We start from the raw sequence: 20,713 nt of genomic DNA on the forward strand, positions 1-20,713 counted from the left end.
TACCTATGCTGGCACCTGTTTATGCTCTTCCTCCTTTAACAATCATTACATTCTCCTCTCAAACTCAGTTCAATATCTTACCATAATCAAAAGGAGAGATGGCGGAGTAGGGCTGGAGTCGGGTGGAGAGATAGTCCAGTGGGCAGTGCGTTGATCTTGCATACGGCAGACCCAGGTTTGATCCTTGGCACCTTACATGATTCCTTGCTCTCACTAAGAGTGATCCCTGAGTGCAGAGCCAGGAGTCAGCCCCGAACAATGCCAGGTGTGGTCCCAAAACACACACATGCGCACACACACACGCGCGCGCGCACACACACACACACACACACACGAAGGAGTGATGAAGCACTTTAGGTAGCATTTTTTTGAAGTTTCAAGACTTTTTTTTTGCTTTTTGGGTCACACCCAGCAATGCTCAGGGGTTACTCCTGGCTCTGCACTCAGGAATTACTCCTGGCAGTGCTCGGGGGGACCATATGGGATGCTGGGAATCGAACCTGGGTCGGCCGCGTGCAAGGCAAATGCCCTCTCCACTGTGCTATCACTCCAGCCCCGAAGTTTCAAGCTTTGATTGTACTTAGCTTAAGAATAATAATGATGATCGAATGAAACTCAAAATCCTAGTTTTTAAAATATAGGGCTATTGAGGTGGTTCAAGAGACCTGAATTCAATCCCAGGTTCTGGATCTTCCTTGCACCACTAGGTTGTAATCCATCCTGCAAAAAAATTTTACAAAGTCCACCTGAATGCCCAGGATACAAAGTTTAAATGCATTGAAATCCAACCTGGAACCCTTCTTAAGAGATAGTATTTGCAGCTGAAAGAGCTCCCTGCAAAGGGGCAAAGGCATCTTAGAATGCAAGGCAGTGATCCCCTAAGAGCTAGGCATGGCATGAAGTCTAAGAGAAAAGTTCTTAGGGCTTCCAGATTCTCTCTGAATGTAAGCCAGTGCCTTCCACACACTGATGATGAGGCGAGAAAACAGAATAAATCCACTGCGGTGCTCTCAGCTTTTTTCAAAGCTACTGCAAAGATCCTCCCCTGGAACAGAGTCCAGGATAAAATTTGGCCAAGCATGAAAATCCGGGTGTGGACCAGAGACATTCCCCCAGTGATCCTGAAAACATTTTAAACGAATCGTAAGTGAATCGATTTAAAGCTACAGCAGTTGACACACAGTTCCACTATTGTTTGTTCTGATCAACCCTCTTTCTTGCCCAACTATTGCAGGACAGGGAAGCGACATGTCATGTTCTAGCATAAATATCGTTTACTTGCATCACAACAGTCTGGGTGCTTGCAGAAAATGTGAACATGGAGCAGCATTCTGAGACAGAACCAAGAAAAACATGACTTAACTTCTCATCAGAAAAGAAGAATACTGTTTTCTTGATGACGGTGGGCTGGGAATTCAGGGAGAATTGTCCATAGAATTATCAGTCACTAAAGCGATAGCACAGCGGGTAGGGTGTTTGCTTTGCACGCAGACAACATGGCTGACCCGAGTTCGATTCCTCCGCCCCTCTCGGAGAGCCCGGCAAGCTACCTAGAGTATTCGATATGCCAGACACAGTAACAACAAAGTCTCCAATGGAGACGTTACTGGGACGCTCGAGCAAATCAATGATCAACGGGAGGGCCTTTACCTTTACCTTTTACCTTTAAAGTTATTCAGAAGTGAAGATCAAATAAAATGTGGAGATATCAAAAGATGGGAGGATGTATCTCTGATATAATCCAGCCAAGGAATGTTAAGTTCTGCAGGCAGAAATGAAAGGATATTAAATTTCAGCAGAAAGAGGAAATATGCAAGTTACTTTTACAGGGTACTAAGGGGAGGCTGAGGAGATGGCTTTAAGTGGGGAGCACTTTCTTTCCATGTAGGGGGCCATGTTTAATCTCTAGGATCCCCTGCTCCTCCGAGAACAACACCAGGAGTTGCCCCCAAGCTGTGAGGTGTAGTCCCACACAAATCAACAGGACCCCACTATAAAGCAAAGGTGCTAGCAACACACTGTGAGGTTCATCACAGAGGTAGAAGCCAACCAAAGGGGGAGTTATTCAACATCGAGTTAGTTAATGTCCTCAATGCCTACCCATTATAGTTTCTAGTGGGGCATTTTATTTTATTTATATTTTTATTTTTTTTCCTTTTGGGTCACAGCCAGTGATCTTCAGGGTTTGCTCCTGGCTCATGCACTCAGGAATTACTCCTGATGGTGCTCTGGGGACCATATGGGATGCTGGGAATTGAACCCAGGTCAGCCGCATGCAAGGCAAATGCCCTACTCGTTGTGTTATAGGTCCAGCCTCATAGTGGGGCATTTTGACTGCAAACTCTACCAACTCTACATTCCACTGAGCATATATCAAGTCAGAGTTCTTTTTCTTTGAAATTAGCCATGAAGGAAAAATTATCAAGCTATCACGTGTGTGTGTGTGTGTGTGTGTGTGTGTGTGTGTGTGTGTGTGTTTTAACTCTTCTCAAAGGTCAGAGATATGGCTCGTGTTTGGCTCACAGCTGATCTGGGTATCATTCCCAGCACCACATATGGTCCCCCAAGCCACACCAGAAGTGATCCCTGAGCACAGAGCTAAGTGTAAGCCCTGAGCATCATCAGGTGTGGCCCCAAAGAACAGAAATAGTGGGGGACGGAAAAGAAAAAATTAGATTATTCCTATGCTTTCTGAAGGTCTAGGTCATGTATTATTTCCTCATAAAATATTTTAGATCTATCTTTATATTTATCTAACCACTTCGTTTGCAGATTTATAGAGACAGACACACCTCTGTACTCTATGAATAGATATTAATACATGAAGATCTAACTACCTGGTATATTGTATATATATATACGTCCACACCTCTCTGTCCTCTGAATACAAATGCAGAACAAAATTTCCCGGTCAGACAGAATTTGAGCAAACACAGACAGAAGCACCTTCCACACCAGCTAGACAGCAGACTCAGAACAGACACAATTTGCGAGCGCAGACTTCTGTGCAAACGCTAAATTTCTTCGGATCAATTATCTCTCTCAGAGCCACAGGCTCTGCCTGGCCCTGGCGCCACGGACGCCTCATCATCCTTCCTCTAACACTGGGCACTGATTATCAAACATCCTCTGTTGTGTGCTTGAACTATCATCCAATTCCCCTGCAGTCAATCTCCAGTAAAACTGAAAGGCTATGTTAAAAGAGCACCAGCCTTCAAAGTTGCCTGTGGAAAATATTCATTTTCCCAGTCTGTGATTGAAGTCAGAGATGTCTTACTGTCAGAATTCTCAAATGTCACTCCTTCTATGAGAGAGTAGAGGCCAGAGGAAGTGTGTGAAACTTTCCTTTTAAAAGAACTCCAAGTGAATGCTTAGTGGTAACAGAAGGTTCCAGGTAGAAAAAAAAAAATGAAAGCCAGAGGTGGCTGTGAGACACACACACACACACACACACACACACACACACACACACACACACACACACATCCCAGAGTGCTAACATCTCAGCTGGCCTGGTTCTAATAAGGATGATATTGCCGAATCATGTGGCATTAATTTCCCGAGGCCCATTTCAAAAGTGGAGGTTTAAATGGTGACCTGTCACAGGGGTCAAGTGTTGAAAGAATTGACCTGTTAAGCACAATGAATTAGAGATGAGAGCTGGCGCTGGTACCCTGGAGATTTGCCTCCAACGCTCAGTTCTTTCTCCATCTCTCTCTCTCTCTCTCTCTCTCTCTCTCTCTCTCTCTCTCTCTCTCTCTCTCTCTCTCTCTCTCTCTCTCTCTCTCTGTGCCTCCAGGTATTTGAACATCTCGGAGGTCCTGTTCCCTTGTCACAAAAGGAGGTTCTGCAATTGATGGGAACTGAGATTGTTTTCAAGGCTGAAATTTCATGAGTGGATTTTCTTCATGTAGAATTTCTTTTTTTTGTTTTGGCACGGAAGTTTTTACATAAAGCAAAAAAAGGGGGGGTGCTATGTGAAAATGAATCTGGGAAATCCAAGGTGAGAGAATAATTGAACAGCTATGTTTTTTATATATAATTTCACCCCATTCAGATTCTTCTTCAGGTTATAGACTACCTTTTTTGGACTCTATTAGTTCTTTTAGACTTAGTCCAGAAAGGTAAAGTTTTTTTTTTAATTAGTGAAACACCATGAGGTACAGTTGTAGACTTACAAATTTTTATGCTTGGGTTTCAGTTATACAATGATCAAGTAGCCATCCCTCCACCAGCGCCCATCCTACACCACCACGGGTCCCAGCATCCCTCCCACCCCCCATTCCCCCCATCCCACCCTGCCTCTGTGGCAGGGCATTCCATTTTGTTCTCTCTCTCTCTCCTTTTGGGTCCTGTGGTTTGCAAGAGAGGCATTGAGTGGCAATCATGTTTGGTCTATAGTCTACTTTCAGCATGCTTCTCCCACCCTGGGAGAAAAGTAAAAAGTAAAGTTTGGAGGCAAAAAAAAAATGTGTATGAATACATCCTTTTGTCTATTTAAATTGGAATTCAGTATGCTAAAACAAATTTGTAAATCCAGTGCTTTCCCTCTTCAGTTTAATAAGCAGAAGTCATCTACTAGTCATAAGTACAGCATATCTTATCAATTACCTTGAAGGAAACATTTGATCACTATTTGACCATTTACAATTTTAGTTAAGCAGCTTGAAACTTTTAAATTGGAGGTTTGTTTAGCATATATTTCCCCTTGATTTCTTCCATTGTTTGATTAGCTTTCAGTAGAAGTCAAATCCTGCATACATATTTTACAAATAAAACTAATAAATAAACCTATTTTAATATATTTAGCACCTTTTATATATTTAAATGTAACAAGTCTCTTATGTATATAGAATATAGCACATGCATATAGACCCACACATACTTATTTACACTATTATAGCACATTAAAATTTCATCCTTAATCACCTTTACATTAATTCCTTAATTTCACATTTTAAATTGGAGTTGCGAGACTATCCAATGACTATCAGGTCCACCTTTTATATATAGTAAATGAATGAAAAAAGTATATTTTCTGTAATATGATAGTTTTATTCACTTAAAAAAATTAATGTACTTAATTGTAGATAGGTCCAGGGTTAAAAATATTGCCCACCAAGAAAATAATCATGTTAACTTAAGCAATTTAGGCAATATCTTCTTGGCTAGTTGAAATCAAATAATGAAAAAGATATTAAGCACTGGAGATTTGTAGATGTGAAGACATCTAGCATGATTTCTCTTGACCCCAATTTCTAGGCTAAGCCCATTCCTCTGTCCCTATACTTTCAACTCTATCCCTTAGGTGAGAAGATGGTCATAAACTCTACTTCCTCCAGTTTGAGACAAATTACTACCTAATTAACTTTATCCTCTCACAGAAATCTGCTCTTCCACCCAGACTACCACATTCTTTGATTGATTTTGCACTTTTGTGCCTCTTCAGAGTTTGAAATATTTTTCCTCTGTAGTTCAGAAAAATTCGTTTCCATGATAGAATCTTGCATATTAAAGAAATATCCATTCTATTGAGACTCAATAGCTTTGAAAGAGAGTACAAAAACTTCCTATCCGATCCGCAGGTCACACGTTTTTGTGGTTTTAACAGTACCACTTTTTTTGTGGGTTTAGCAAAGGCAGGGAGGAATTCTAACTCTGTGAATTAGTCATAAAACTAAATTGAGCAAAAGAAATGTATGTCACAGTCATATCGGATTTCCTCTGACTGCTGGGGTTCAAACCCGTGTAGTGATAGAAAGCAAAGTCTTCTGATTTTTATTTCATTTTTGTTTCCATTATCTCTACTTTCCATATTCGTATAAAATTGAATTTCTATGGGACAAATGAATTGGGCATGCATTTCCTTTCCCTTCTTATTTTCTTATCAAAAGTGCTATAGGTCCTGAACATGACCTCCAAACTGCCAGGTGTTCATAAACCACCCCCGCCTCCAACTTCAGCATCTTTACCATGGATTCAGTTTTGCAAGATCTCATTCTGACCATGGATCCTATATATATTTTAATATAATGTGAGTGAGATGGGCTGGAGCGATAGCACAGCGGTAGGGCATTTGCCTTGTGCACAGCCAGCCTGGCCGAGCCGGGTTCGATTCCTCCGCCCCTCTCGGAGAGCCTGGCAAGCTACCAAGAGTATCTCGCCAGCGCCGCAGAGCCTGGCAAGCTCCCCGTGACGTATTCGATATGCCAAACACAGTAACAACAAGTCTCAAAATGGAGACGTTACTGGGCCCGCTCGAGCAAAATCGATGAACAAGGGGAGGACAGTGTTTGTTTGACAGTGAGTGAAATTATGACAAAAGTTTATAGTCTCTAGCGATTGGGTCAAGAGTCAGGAATTCTTAGCATCTATGTTTGGCAATTGTCTAGATATATGAGTCTGAGCAATTTGCTTGTCTCTCTGGCAAATTCCAATCTTGCTCTGACACTGAAGATGCTGAGTAGGGTGTCGTTATGATCTGAGTCATTATCTTCTGTAAGCTCCAAGTGGCTTGTCAGTAAGTGTTACCCGTGTCTGTTTCAAACAGTAAGGAGTTAAAAGCAGTGAATGAAGGACCTGAGGAAGAGCTCAATGGACTGGGGCACATGGTTTGCATGCAGGAGGCCCAGGCTGGACCCCCCAGGACCTCACGTCCACCAAACACTACCGGGAACAAGCGCCTCCTGAGTACTAAGCTGGGTGTAGCTTCTTAGCATTGTCAGGAGCCCTCAACTCCAAAGGAGTAGATTAACTAGAAGACGATTCCAGCTCCTGAGAAGGTTGTACAGGAGGTAAGCTGGTTGACTTGCACGCAACTGACCTAAATTCTATCCTCAGCACTTCATACAGTCCCCCAGTTCTGGCAGGAGTGGTCCCTGAGCACAGAACCAAGAGTAAGCTTTGAGCAATGGTTATGTGCCCTTCCCCCACCCACCACCACCAAAAAATTGACAGTTAGGGGAGGAGAGGGGAGAGGGGAGGGGAAGGAAGGGAAGGGAAGGGGAGGGGAGGGCAGGGCAGGGCAGGGCAGGGCAGGGCAGGGCAGGGAAGGGAAGGGAAGGGAAGGGAAGGGAAGGGAAGGGAAGGGAAGGGAAGGGAAGGGAAGGGAAGGGAAGGGAAGGGAAGGGAAGGGAAGGGAAGGGAAGGGAAGGGAAGGGAAGGGAAGGGAAGGGAAGGGAAGGGAAGGGAAGGGAAGGGAAGGGAAGGGAAGGGAAGGGAAGGGAAGGGAAGGGGAAGGAGGGGAAGGGAAGGGGAAGGAGGGGAGGCAAGGTGAGGGGAAGGAGGGAAAGATAGGGGAGGAAAGGGAAGGAGAGGGATGGAAGGAAAGGGGAGGAAAGGGAAGGGAAGGGAAGGGAAGGGAAGGGAAGGGAAGGGAAGGGAAGGGAAGGGAAGGGAAAGGAAGAAAAGGGAAGGGAAGGGAAGAAAAGGGAAGGGAAAGGAAGAAAAGGGAAGGGAAGGGAAGGAAAGGGAAGGGAAGAGAAGGGAAAGGAAGGGAAGGGAAGGAGAGGGAGAGAAGGAGAGGGGAGGCAAGGTGAGGGGAAGGAGGGAAAGATAGGGGAGGAATGGGAAGGAGAGGGATGGAAGGAAAGGGGAGGAAAGGGGAGGGGAGGGAAAGGAAGGGAAGGGAAGGGAAGGGAAGGGAAGGGAAGGGAAGGGAAGGGAAGGGAAGGGAAGGGAAGAAAAGGGAAGGGAAGAAAAGGGAAGGGAAGGGAAGGGAAGAAAAGGGAAGGGAAGGGAAGGGAAGGGAAGGGAAGAAAAGGGAAGGGAAAGGAAGAAAAGGGAAGGGAAGGGAAGGGAAGGGAAGGGAAGGGAAGGGAAGGAAAGGGAAGGGAAGAGAAGGGAAAGGAAGGGAAGGGAAGGAGAGGGAGAGAAGGAGAGGGGAGGCAAGGTGAGGGGAAGGAGGGAAAGATAGGGGAGGAAAGGGAAGGAGAGGGATGGAAGGAAAGGGGAGGAAAGGGAAGGGAAGGGAAGGGAAGGGAAGGGAAGGGAAGGGAAGGGAAGGGAAGGGAAGGGAAGGGAAGGAAAGGGAAGGGAAGAGAAGGGAAAGGAAGGGAAGGGAAGGAGAGGGAGAGAAGGAGAGGGGAGGCAAGGTGAGGCGAAGGAGGGAAAGATAGGGGAGGAAAGGGAAGGAGAGGGATGGAAGGAAAGGGGAGGAAAGGGGAGGGGAGGGAAAGGAAGGGAAGGGAAGGGAAGGGAAGGGAAGGGAAGGGAAGGGAAGGGAAGGGAAGGGAAGGGAAGGGAAGGGAATGGAAGGGAAGGTTCTAAAAGATTTAACAAAAGTTTAAAGAGAGGAAAAGGAGAGGAAGGTTGTTTATGTTGAGCTGAGGAACTTGCTGCCATTTGCCCGAAGGTCAGAGGTTCAGTGTGTGTGGAGTCTAGCGGTCATTCAGGGTGTCTGGAATCCATGACCGGCAAAAGTAACCTGGTCAAGACTGGGCTGGACTGGACTGCGACCTAGCTGAATGCACTGGGTCAAGGAAGTGATCCAGGCTTCACTTAGCATCTCCCCCCCACCCCGTTTCATTGGTGACCATTACAATTTAGATCGTCAAGGATGAGTGCTGGCTCAGAGCCCAGATCAAGTGATTCACCCAAGATTGCCCCTTGCCCCGGTGTATGGTTTTATTTCAAAATAAATGCAGAAGGAAAGTATAGGTGTGCTTGGAGGATCATATATTGGTATGCTGGTATCATACCAGGGATGGTCACATGCACAACATAAGTATTAACTCCTCTACCAGCTCTCAGACCCCTGGAAATCTACTTCCTTTAAGTGAACACAGTTAAAGCACACCTAATTCCCAGTTACATGCGAAGTGAATAATTTCACCCTCCTCATTCCAGAGTGGGACAGTATCCCACACTTTTGAAAACAGTGGTCTAGAGAATCTCTTCAGTGTGTATCCTGGTAGGGTCCCTTGGGAGTGAGGTAGCAGAATGTCTTTTTTTAAATATTTTTTTAATTTTATCACAGATCACAGATGACAGATCATCCTGTTATTCGTTGATTGCCTCGAGCAGGCCCTTCATCCTGGCCCTGAGGTTATATTCAAGGTTCTTTAGGAGAATGAGACCCATCATTGTTACTGGTATTTGGCATATTGGGTGCGCCACGGGGAGTTTGCCAGACTCTGCCGTGTGGGCAGGCTACATTCGGTAGCCTGCCAGTTTGTCAAAGTAGGAATGAGATGTCATAATAAGATGTCACGCGGCCGCAAATGTGGCCGCGCTGTTCCGGGAGCTGGTTTTTATAGTCTCAGAGTCTTGGCCGCTGATGGGATTGCATGGCGCCAGGGGGCCAGTTGGTGGGTGTGACCCCCGCCTACTGGAATTTGGAGGATCTGGGTGGAGGATGCTAGACTCCAATCCGAGTAGACTTGGAGATCTCGGCCCCGGAACCCACGTGACTTTGTCCCTCTGCTGGTACCTTCAGGTGTGCAGAGAGTGGTCTCAGCATGGTGGTGACTGGTCCTGGAGGTCTTCGGCTGCCGGGGCCCTGGCCAGGGCGGGGAGGAAAGCTCAACCCGCTCCCCTTTTAATTTTATAAATTTTTTAATTTATAAATTTTTCATTTTATAAAGTATCACTGTATCACTGTCTCTGTCATCCCATTGGTTGTTGAATTACTCGAGCAGGCACCAGTAATGTCTATATTCCTCCTAGCCCTGAGATTTTAGCAGCCTTTTCTTACTCGTCTTTTCCCAATGATTGGAGGCTCTTTCAGGGTCAGGGGAGTGAGACTTATTGTCATTACTGTATTCAGCATATCGAATACGCCACGGGGAGCGTGCCAGGCTCTGCCTATGTGGGTGGGATACTCTCAGTAGCTTGCTGGGCTCTCTGAGAGGCATAAATGGATAGGAAGTGTCTTATAATGTGTCACGTGGCCACTTTGCAGCTGCCCAGTCTGGAAAGCAGCCTGGAGCATGGCGGTGGTTGGGCAGTGGAGGTCAGCTGCCGGGGCTGGGTCCCTTGGGGTAGGGAGGGCACTCACCCATCCCACAGCCTGGCACGGAGTCCAGTGGCATGGTTCTGGGAGCCTCCTCTTATACTCCCGTCTGGGAGGAGCATCATGAGTTCTGGAGGGTGACTGATGAGGAGATTTTCTGGTGCTGGCAGGGTGTGGCTTATAAGTGTGAACCCTGAGTCATGGGAAACTGGGGGAAGCAGGCAGAGGATCTCCATTCCGGGTCCCGGTGAGTCCAGAGTCCAAGGTCACAAAATTCCAAATTATCGGGTTTTGTGGGACTTCATTATAAAGTAGTTTACAATATTTGTTTACATTTGATATTCAAACACCAATCCCAGCACCATGACACCTTCCCACCACCATTTTTCGGTTGTTTTCATCCTGAACCCCAGTCCCTGCCCTAAAGCAGAACCAAAATAATATAATATTTCCTCTAAAATTGATTGCCACCTACTTTTAATCCCATCAAATGTGGTGTGGTACTCTTGGAATATGGGTAGGGTGTGTCCTGTGAAGTGTCACATTGCCTCATTCTCGGCTTCTTGGCCGCATGTGGACCAGGAAAAGTTTCATTCATGGGAGCATGTGGGGAGCCACCATGAGCATGGTGGTGGTTGGGTTCTGGAGGTTTTTGGCTGCCAGGGCTGGGTTCCTTGGGGCAGGGAGGGCTCTCACCCAGCCCCCTTCTGTGGTGCCACGAGTGAAACAGTCTGGCACGGGGTTTGGTGGTGTGGTTATGGTGAACGTCATGTTGCTCGCTTCCAGGAGTGAAGTACGTGTGATCTGGTTGGTGGCCAATGACAAGATTATCTGGCACCAGCTGGGGTTGGCTTATGGGCATGACTGCTGAGTTTCTGGAGATGGAGGGATATGGGCAGAAGATCTCCAATCCTGGTCCCTTTGAACCCAGAGTTCCAGAGTAATATTTTTGCAAAACCCAATGTACTCGCATTCAAGATCTGCCAATCTGTTGGGGACTAAACAGTATCATTCTGTCAGTATCATTCTGTCCTGGATGTCTGCTTCTATAGGGTAAGCAACACAGAGCTGATTAACAATCTAATTCAGGGTCAGCAAATAATTCTGTCTTGGGGCAGAGAATAACTTTCTTAGGTACTGCAAGTCTCGTGCTCTCTGCTTCTTCTGTGGTGCTAATATTGCCACAGAAAATAATCACCAGGCACTGGAAGGAGAATACAGGAGGTAAGATGCTGGCCTTGCAAGCAGTTGACCTGGGTTCGATGCTGGTCCCCTGAGTCCAAAGGCTGAAAGTTATCCCTGCGTGCAAAACTAGAAATAATCCCTGAGCACAGCCAGGTATGGACCAAAATCAAACCCCAAAAAAGCACATGAGAAAGGACAAGAGGATGTGGCAATAAATCATTTACAAAGTAGTAGGCCTGTCAGATTGGTCCTGGGCCTTTAGTTTTTCAATCTCTCATTTAATTCACCCCAAGGGACCTACTGATCTATTAGCCACTTCCTAATGATCTATTCATCACAAAATAATCTAAAAATTACTCCAGTCTGCTGCCCTATACTGTAGCTGGGTTGCTGTACTTTGCTTGCATTTGGTATCTGCTATTTTATTATTCCTCCTGCAATCAGGGAGTCCTTTCAGTACATTGTCTTCCATAATAATCACCCCCAAAGGTCACATGCCATGGATCTCTTCACGTCTTACCATCACAGAGGTTTCCTCAACACTAGAATCAAGTGCGAATTTTCTGAACTGTACCATGGGACCCGGCAGGCAGCAGGCAAGGTCTAGAAACTGTGTGATAAATATACAGAACCATTGCTCTCTCCTACATCTTTAGATGCCTTCTTAAACATTTCAGGGACATTCTGTCCTCACAATCTCATTAATTATCTATCACTGTTGAGTCAATCAACCAACCAACCAAGGAAACAGTTAGATTCGCTTTCAGGAGATCAATCTAACACATTGAACCCATTGTTGTAGTCTGTCCTCTTTGGCCTAACCATCTTAGACTCTTTCCCTAGACATCGCCTTCAGGGTTCTGCCAATATAAATTAATTGGCGTCTTACAATTCCTTCAGTAGTTAAGCTCTCTGCTTCTAGGATAAACTTTGCTCTCAGAATCCTGAACCTACAAAGGATCTGACTCTAGTTTCGCACATGAGGGCAAAATGTTGACAGGGGGATATATCTTGAAAAATAATTGGCAACCTTGTGCAAAGTAGCTGCCTCCCTTGAGCTTGTTACAGATTCTTGAAGCAAAGGGAGGTTAGTTTCTTTTACCTTGGGGGAACAGGACTGCTAATTCTGGAAAAAAAATGGACTCAGAAGGATCTGGAATTTCAAAATTTATAATTCACAGTTCATCTGAATCTATTCAGATCTGCGCAAGTTTTAGCATGCTACTCTGTGTTAACAAAGTCCCTGGCATTTACATAGGCGATAAGCAGAAATTGTCCATTCAGCTTGTGTTGTGAATCTATAATTTTTAGAATCAAATTTTGGGTCTGGGTTTTCAATAGCTTGGTTCTGTGACCTCATCAGAGTTTTTTTTTTTAACATTCTAGAACATCTGTCTATAGTTGAAAGAAAATTTAAAATCAAGAGCTTGTTTTTCTAAAAAAAAAATTTTTGATAAGTTCCCAAATATCATTAGTAATAATTTAACCTCCTCCCAGCCCTTGTAACTGCATCATCTGTGGAGCTATGACTTGGCCCCCTCAAGCTCAGCCCTAAAGAATCTATCGTCCCAGATCACGATAGAATAACGTCATTGACTGCGTTACCCCTATATGCCATCGGCCACCATTTTCCTATTCTTTATTACCAATTAGACTGCATCTAAAACAGATTAGTCCATCAGAATTAGATTCAGATATCATGAGTGGTCTTGAGTCACTAGTCCACAGACTGATACCCTGGCACAGGTATAGAAAGGCTAAAAAATACCAGTCTACCAACTTAGTATACAGGTGCTGGCACTGCAGATGTGAAAAAAAGTCTGGAGAATACTGGAATACATCATTGGTTTCAGGTTGTGTCTGGAGACAGTTTGTATCGAATGTTGCACCAGTTAGCATCAGAAAGGAAAATAGACACCTTTCTGGACATTGGAGCAAGACTGCCATTGGGAATGTTGAGGTCCTGTGAAAATAACAGAGGAGGAGGAACAAAGGGTAGTTGGCCATGGCTGCCAGTTCACCAACTGCTCTATTCTTGGAGCAGTTACTGATAGGGAGGTGGAACTGCTACTTAGAGAATCTCAGCCTGTCTCCACTCATCCTTCCTCCTATGAGGCTGCTCCGTCTGCATTTCTGTGCTTGCTTGTATGTCTTCATTGCCAAAGACACTGAATACACAGAAGAAGAAAAAAAAACACAACATTTCCTGCAACTCCCCATGATTTTTTTAAAATCATGAGAAAAGCACTTTGTGTTTACTATTTCCTATATTTCCTATGGGTGCCTCCCACGGGCAGAATCTCACTGAACACCACTTGGCAATGGGATCTGAAAACAAGAGTTTTCCGGCTCCCAGGCGTAAGGTATCAAAAGGGTAAGTATGAAGCAAGAGACCACAGCACATAGCATCTGAAATTACAGTGACTCTTGAGGATCCTCTCTCTCTCTCTCTCTCTCTCTCTCTCTCTCTCTCTCTCTCTCTCTGTCATGCTGAGACAGTCCGTTATGTTTGACATGTGTCACTATCACTGGATTCAGTTGTCCCCACATTTCTACCTACTTGTCATGGGATATTGCCTTAGTGTGTGTGTGTGTGTGCGTGTGTGTGTGTGTGTATGTGTGTGTGTGTGTGTGTGTGTAGGACCTAAATCTTTTGATATTTCTGTGGCAACTGAAGCAATGAACTTATTAGCCATACTCTTTGGCTTTGTGGAATTCATTTTCCTATGGTAACCAACCACTGCAAATCTTTAAATGACAAGCTCACCATTTCCACTGCCTGAGTCATTTATTATGACTGCAAATGAGTATATTGCTTGGGACCTGTTCTGCTGGAGATGTGTGAGAGAGACTAGTGGGTGTAAATCCCCCACATACCAATGGGGAAGGGGAAAAAAAGGATCTTGTTTTCCTTTAGCTCTTTGCACTGTTAATCAAAGCTAATCAAAATGCAGTAGATTTAAAAATGAAAAAAAAAGCATCAAGTGGGTTTTTGTCGTGGAGAATATGTAGCAATCTATACAGAAAGATTTAAGCATGTGAGCCCCCAAATTATAATCTTGTGCTGGTTTGATTTTCCCACTTTGCTCTGAATTCATTAGGTACTTATTCTATAAAAAGGAAATATTCTCTTTCCTAGGAGATCTTACAAAGTCTAGGGCACGTTATCTAGCCCCAGACACCACTAATTAATTTTAGGAGGCCCAAAGTGTAGAAAAAGAGATAATAATACACAGATGGAATTTGCTAGTAGTTTGTGAAAGATTATATCACTATTAAAGTCTGGATCTTTTATCAAAACCCACACGCAAAGGTCCAACCAAGGGATGGACACATAGTACAGTCAGTAGGACTTGCCTTGCATGCAGCTGACCCAGGTTAGATCTCTGTCATGCCATGGGTCCCTTGAGCACTGCCAGAGGCGATCCCTGAGTGCAGAGCCAAGAGTAAGCCCTGAGCATCACCAGGTGTAACTACCAAAACCAGAAAATTAAAAATAAATAAAAATTAATAGTCTGACCCTTTGAAGCCCTGAGGTGACAGTGAGGAAAGAGAAATCATGTAGTCCAGAGAACCTTAGAATGTTTCCATTGAATCAAGGATGGACTTTCCTGTCCTATGCAAAGAAATAGCTCTTTTACAAATTTATTCAAAATAGATGCTTCCTCCAAAATTATTTTCTTTTCTCTCAGTCCCTCCACAATTTTCAGCTCTTCTAGCACCTCAGTAGCCCCCCTGGAGTAGTTTGTTAGAAGTAGCCTAACTAACAAAATAACCTAAAAATAGGGGACTTTAAACAATGGAAATGTATTTCTCTCCATTTTGGAAACTGGAAATTAAGACAGGGATGTGGTTCCTTGAAGAGTTCTAGAGGATCAGCCCTCACTATCTTCACCTCTGGTCTTCCATCCCAATCCTTTTTTTTTTTTTGTTTCACTATTCGTTCTGGCTTGAGGTGAAGAGCAACTGCCAGAGGCCTCCTTTTATTCTATTCTTTTTATCAATTATATCCTAATGACTTCATCACAGAGAAAGACTCACTAGTGAGAGTACAGTTATAGGAAGAGCCTTCATCACAAGAACATCAGGATATACAATGTCTTGTCATAGCTATGTTGTCAAAGCTATGTTGTTATGATTGAAAACGTCAGAGGAAGATATGGAACTGGACACATAGGATTTACAGATAACATCCCCCACATTCTTTTTTTTTTATCTCAAACATTATTTTGTTTTATTTTTTTTTAGGTTGTGACTTTTCAACCAAAGTTATCATCTATTTTTTTAATTTTTATTAGTGAAAAATCATGAGGTACAGTTTTAGACTTACAAGATTTTGTGTTTGGGTTTCAGTTATAAAATGATCGAATACCCATCCTTCAACCAGTGCCCATTCTCCACCACCACTGAACCCAGTATCCCTCCCACCCCCCCATTCCTTCCATCCCACCCTGACTCTGTGGCAGGGCATTCCCTTTTGTTCTCTCTCTCCTTTTGGGTGCTTTGGTTTGCAAAAGAGGCACCGAGTGGCAATCATGTTCGGTCTATCGTCTACTTTCAGCATGCTTCTCCCATCCTGGGAGGATCCTCCAACACCCTTTACTTGGTGCTCCCTTCTCTATCTGAGATCCCTTTTCTCCTAGCATGTGTGGCTGGCCTCCAAGCCATGGAGTAAACCTCCTGGTACTTATCTCGGCTATTCTTGGGTGTTAGTTTCCTATTTTGTTACTTTATGTTCCCCAGATGAATCCAATCCTTGCCATTTCTTTCCTTGAAGATACCTCACTCCAAGGACATGGATTATCTTTGCTTTAAGTTTCTTCCCTTGTCATTCTCCCTCCATGGGCGGAAGCCTTTATTTCTCGCTCTAGGTCCAGATTTTTCTGTGTTAATCACCTTGGGTTAAACCAGCCCTAATGACCTCATTTGCATTTGATTCCCTCTATAAAGAGTCCCTTTTCCATGCTGATTTTGTTCTTCAAGTTCCCTGCCAGTTCCCTGCCATCTCTTTATCTGTTGACTCTCCATAGTGATCCCAATATTCATGGTTTCTGATAGCCTGCTGAGAAGGAGTTGAACATTGGAACCATCAATCCAATGCATTTTTGACCTGTGCTAGTTCTGAGGATGCATCAGATGGGGTCCTCTTCTCAGCAAGATACTTGGTGAGGAGGTAGACACCATGTCTGAGGACAGGAACTTCTTGCAACACGCCGAAGCTTCAAGTATGGCATGGATCCATGAGTTTAACACCTAAGAATTTAGAGAATTCTTAAATTCTAAGGCCACAGTTTTCTGTGTCTTTATCAGATTGCTCACAGAGATCTAACTACAACCCCTCCAATGCATTTCTTCTTCTCCCAAGTCTGCTGTGTTGTGAAAAACAAAATAAATCAAGCAAACAAAAATGAGAGCTACTGCCACACCGTGCCATGAATTGAGGTACTAGGGGATACAACTTTGACTTATGAGTTTGGGAGGGTTACAACTCAACGTTACATCCAGGGTTACATCCACCTGACAAAATCAATATTCAGAGATACAAGTTTCCCAAGGTCTTCAGCAGGTTTGATTTATGGTACTGCCGATTTTGATTGAACACATTCTAGTTCCTCCAGGTTGTACTGTGTTGGCATTTGCTAAGTCACTAAAGCTTCATTGTGGCTTTGCCCTGGATTTAGCATTGCACTCATACAAATATTGTTATGGAATCACACAAGGTAGAGAAGAGAGATGAAAGTGTCTTCACAAATCACAATCACAAATCATCCTGTTATTCGTCAATTGCCTCGAGCAGGCCCCAGTAACGTCTCCTTCATCCTAGCCCTGAGATTATATTCAAGGCTCTTTAGGAGAATGAGACCCATCATTGTTACTGGTATTTGGCATATTGGGTACGCCACAGGGAGTTTGCCAGACTCTGCTGTGTGGGCAGGCTACATACGGTAACCTGTCAGTTTGTCCAAAAGTGTCTTAACTATGAAAGTGTCTTAACTATGAAAAACCTGTCTTAATGCCAAGAAGGATCTTTCACGACCTTATCAAGAAGTCAAATGTAGGAGCCAGAGAGTTGATACAAAAGTGAAGATTCTTCACTTGCAGGTGGCAGGTCCTGGTCCCATCCCTCAGGGACTGTTCCTGTTATGGTACACTTGTCAGTGCTCGGGAAACATGCAGTGCCCAGAATTGAACTTGCATCTCCTTCCTGCAAAGCCTGTGCTCCAGCCGGTTGCATTAGCTCTCCAGCCCTCTTTGTACATCCTTCAGCCAGTATATTTTATTTTCTGACTGGGTATCTGTCATGATATACTAGATTTCCCTTCAGATGATAACCCAGCTTAGATTTGGGGAGAGAGGCTGATGGTGGAAGGAATACCTGAGGCAGCAAATAGGAACTAGACAGAAGGAAAGCCAAGTATTTTTTTGTTTTAATTTTATTTTATAAGGTAGTTCACAATATTTGATTACATTTAATATTCAAACACCAGGGGCTTGAGCGATAGCACAGAGGGTTGGGCTTTTGCCTTGCATGCAGCTGACCCAGGTTCGATTCCCAGCATCCTATATGGTCCCCCAAACACTACCAGGAGTGATTTCTGAGTGCAGAGCCAGGAGTAAACCCTGAGTATCGCCGGACATGACCCGCCTCCAAAAAAAAAAAAAGCAAAAAAAAAAAATATTCAAACACCAGTCCCACCACCATTACACCTTTCCACCACCATATTTGGGATGTTTCCATCCCAAACCCCAATCTCTGTCCCAAAGCACAATTGAAATAATAAATTTTGTAGTGTCTCTTATGGAAAACTGCTGAAAATGCTACAAAAAAGTGTCCATAGAGGGGACAGTGTGAAGATTGTTCTATTTTGGCAGAGGCCATTCAGACCTTCTTTAGGATATCACAAACATGTTGTTAAAGGTTGAGTGATATAAATTTTATGTATTTGTGTGTGTGTGTGTGTGTGTGTGTGTGTGTATGGGCTGGAGTGATAGCACAGGGGGTAGGGCATTTGCCTTGCATGCAGCGAACATGGCCGATCCGAGTTCGATTCCTCCGCCCCTCTCGGAGAGCCTGGCAAGCTACTGAGAGTATCTCGCCCGCATGGCAAAGCCTGGCAAGCTACCAGTGAAGTATTTGATATGCCAAAAACAGTAACAACAAGTCTCACAATTTGTTGTGAGATGTTACTGGTGCCTGCTCAAGCAAATTGATGAACAATGGGATGACAGTGGACATATATATATATATACATATATATGTATCTGAAAATATGTACATTCATATATATGTATATTTCACTCTATGATTTGGTTGCCTACTATTTGAACCCCATCAAATGCAGTATGATTCTCTTGAAGAATGGGTATGGAGTGTCTTATGATGTGTCACACAGCCTCGAATGTGGCTGCGCGGTCCAGGAATTGGTTCACCAGTGAGTGAAGTTTGACCCAAGTGTATGGGGAGCAACCTTGAGGGTAGTGGAGTTTTTCGACTGCTGGTGCTGGGTCCATTGGGGCAGGGAAAGCTCTCAACCACCCTTCTCTGGGGCACCCTGAGTGAAACAGGCATGGGTCCGGTGGCATGGCTATGGTGGGCATAATATTGCTCCCTTCCAAGAGAGAAAGCCATGAAATCTGGATGGTGGCCAATGACGAAATTATAAGCTAGGTCTGTCTTATGATGGCAGTGCAAATTTGGCTAGGTGGTCTGATCATAGCTTTTTTTTTCATGCTATTACTGATAGCAGCATAATAAAGTCTCTTGCTTTTGTATCAAGACCACAACTACAGTAGGGATATCAGTAGTATGTCTTGTTCTCCAGGTTTTCTTGTCTTCTCAGCTTGTTCTTCACTCCAACTTCCAATCTCGATTCTTACCAATATATTTTTTTTTTAAAAATTCAGTGTTTTGCCTCAATTTCCTCCCTCATGTATAAGTGTGTGAAGAATCTAAAGCACAAGAGAAAAGAACATCCCTGTGTCCCCCCCATAGAGAGAGTTATAGAGAGTGATTTCCCACAGAAGTTACCAGAATTTTTAAAGTTCGCAAAATTAACTGCATTTAAAAAAGAAACTAATGAAAAGGAAGATGAAAGGAGGATGAATATAAGTAAATGCGTTCTTATTTTAGAAGCCTTCTTCTTCTTCCTCTTTCTCTTCCCCTTCCTCTTTCTCTTCCCCTTCCCCTTCCTCTTCCTCTTCCTCTTCCTCTTCCTCTTCCTCTTCCTCTTCCTCTTCCTCTTCCTCTTCCTCTTCCTCTTCTTCTTCTTCTTCTTCTTCTTCTTCTTCTTCTTCTTCTTCTTCTTCTTCTTCTTCTTTTTATCTCTGTGGCCTGTTTTGACCAGCAATTATTCTTTGTCCTGGTCTTCTCCCCACATTCAAAATACCTAGGATGAATATTATGCATTCTCCTCCTGTCAGAGTTGGCTGAATTACAGAGTGCTCAATTATGCTCTAATCGAATAGCTGCCCGATGCAGGCCACGTAATGACTTCCTGATTATCTGCCTTTAAATGATGAATGAAATGAATATGTAACATTCTGTTCAAATATAGCATACTTAGCATGCCAAATGAAAACTGATTCTGTGCTCCTCTCTCTGAAAAACGTATATTTTATTGTAATTCAGTTCAATGGTTGTTCGGCTGCTTGTTTTGTAGTCATCAAGATAAACATTGAATGAGCTATCTAGGAGAACATTAGTCTTCATTTTTGCTTTCCAGCAGATGCTAAAGGTGTTAAACATTATTTAGATTATTTGGGTTCCTCTCTTTACATCATCTCACTGGGATAAAAATCAAGGAAGGTCGTATTTTCACCAATAGTTCTTGTTGGCGGTGCTCCAATACACATTGGCAAAAAAACAAATCTGTTATGATGAATGTGTTGCAAAGACAACAACATTAAAATATGAATAAATTATTTATTGGCAAGAGTGCTTTTTATAAAGCAGCAATTTAGGATATTAGCACTAAAAAAGAGAACATGCTTTGAAATCTGATTGTATGCCTCGTCTGTCATAATAGTTTGTACAATTGTAATGATTCACTTTTTATTTTTTTCATGATGTTACCTTCGGTATCCACTAAGAAACTGTCTTGAGGAAATCACTGAAACAGTAGCTTGTTAAAAAACAACAACAACAATCTTTGCCATTCCTTTACTAAACTGGCAAGCAAAAAAGAGGGAAGGAAGGAAGAGGGAGGAAGAGAGAAATTTTGTGACCCATTATGTCTAAATTACAGTTAATATTCACAATTACATTTATGATTCCATGGTGAACATAGAAAAGGTTTTCGATATATGTTCCTGTTTACCTAATCATGATGGCAATAAAATCTAGGATTAGAATTAAATAATTTCATAATCAAGCAGTAAAAATATTGTGTTATAATTTTAAAATGTATCTTTAAAACAAATCAACTATATTGAGCTGGACTTTTCTATTTTTTTAAAAAAGTCTTAATTAGTTATAAAGCATCTCTAAAATTTGTGGCACACCTTACAAGTGACTTGTTTCAGTTGATGACAAACTACAGGATTTTTCCTTAATACATGTAATAATAGTTTATCTTC

This window comes from Sorex fumeus, unplaced genomic scaffold (genome assembly GCF_029834395.1).
Source record: "Sorex fumeus unplaced genomic scaffold, SorFum_2.1 ptg000097l, whole genome shotgun sequence".
Classification (NCBI taxonomy): domain Eukaryota; kingdom Metazoa; phylum Chordata; class Mammalia; order Eulipotyphla; family Soricidae; genus Sorex; species Sorex fumeus.